Here is a 1,584-nt window from a genome sequence, read left to right as displayed (position 1 = left end):
GCACATCATTAACCATAAATGAAAAAGGCGAGGCCGAGTCTGGTGCATGGCTAACTGATTAACCAAATTGGCAAGGCCCGGGCTGAAAGTGAATGAGCGACCCGTGGCCAGGGGGCTGGAATGCGGGAGAGAATCCAACCCCCAAAATATGGAAGTCCGATGAGAAAATATTCGGCCGCCTTTTGCGGGCCTCGGGTGTTGCTTCCCGGCCTGGGAAAGTGAGTTGCTCCCGCCGAATTGACATGTGCATTTAACGATTTCGAGACATGATTAACCAAAACGCGGAAGTCCGATGAGAAAATATTAGGGCCCTTCAAGCGGGCCTCCGGTGATGCTTTCCGGCTTGGGAAAGTGAATTGCTCCCGCCGAATTGACATGTGCATTTAACGATTTCGAGACATGATTAACCAAAACGCGGAAGTCCGATGAGAAAATATTCGGCCGCCTTTTGCGGGCCTCGGGTGTTGCTTCCCGGCCTGGGAAAGTGATTTGCTACCGCCAAATTGACATGTGTCATTTCTGGCAAGTGTCTCAGGACATAGTTAATGAGTTGCAGTTTGGGAAATCATTAACCTCGTCGGAAGTCCCGATGAAGAAAAAAAAAAGTGCCATTTGCGGGGATTTGGGTGCTCCTGGTCGGATAGAGGTGGCCGTTTGACCCGCTGATTTGACACTTGTCATTTCTGGCAGGGGGGGTTGGCGGGGTGCCCGGAGATTTTCGGGAACACGATTTTCAGAACAAAATTCACTCAGCGGGAGCACTTTGAAAATGCCCGAAAAGTGTTACTTTGCTAAAAGGCTCATTTTATCAATATAGAGACCTTTCAAAGAGTATTGGAAAGTCATATTAAAGTGGTTTTGTGGCTTTTATGACTTAATGACAAAAAACTCTAAGTGTGAATCTGAAATCGTAGACAGACAGCAGAAACATATAAATAATTCCAGCGTCTAAGTTTCATTTGCTGTCTGTCACACAGGTGCCTCTGAACCGGTCAGGGCCTGTGACCCCACTGAGCTTGTGTTTTGTGGCTTATGCACACGCAGTGTTTGCACCAAGTTCCCCTGTGTTGTGCGCTCAGTGGGCCCGTCCAAGACAGCAGAAACAAGATGTACATGCCAGCGTCTTTAAAGTTTCATTTGTTGTCTTGTCACACAGGTGCCTCTGAACCGGTCAGGGCCTGTGACCCCACTGAGTTGTTTACTGGGGCTAATGCACAAGCAGTGTTTTGTCAGAGAGTTCCACTGTGTTGTGCGCTCAGTGGGTCCGTCTAAAATGACAAGACAGCAGAAACATTCCAGCGAGTTTCATTTGTTGTCTTGTCACACAGGTGCCTCTGAACGGGTCAGGGCCTGTGACCCCCGCTGAGTTGTTTACTGGGGCTAACGCACAAGCAGTGTTTGTCAGAGAGTTCCACTGTGTTGTGCGCTCAGTGGGTCCGTCTAAAATGACAAGACAGCAGAAACATTCCAGCGAGTTCCATTTGTTGTCTTGTCACACAGGTGCCTCTGAGCGGGTCAGGGCCTGTGACCCCATTGAGCTTTGTGAGCAACGTATGCACACGCAGTGTTTGCAACGAGATTCCC

Source organism: Somniosus microcephalus, unplaced genomic scaffold, assembly GCF_052327205.1.
Source record: "Somniosus microcephalus isolate GS21.2 unplaced genomic scaffold, FLI_Smic_1.0 scaffold1706, whole genome shotgun sequence".
Taxonomy (NCBI): domain Eukaryota; kingdom Metazoa; phylum Chordata; class Chondrichthyes; order Squaliformes; family Somniosidae; genus Somniosus; species Somniosus microcephalus.
The sequence above is the reverse complement of the archived record's forward strand: the minus strand, read 5'-3'. Positions refer to the sequence as shown.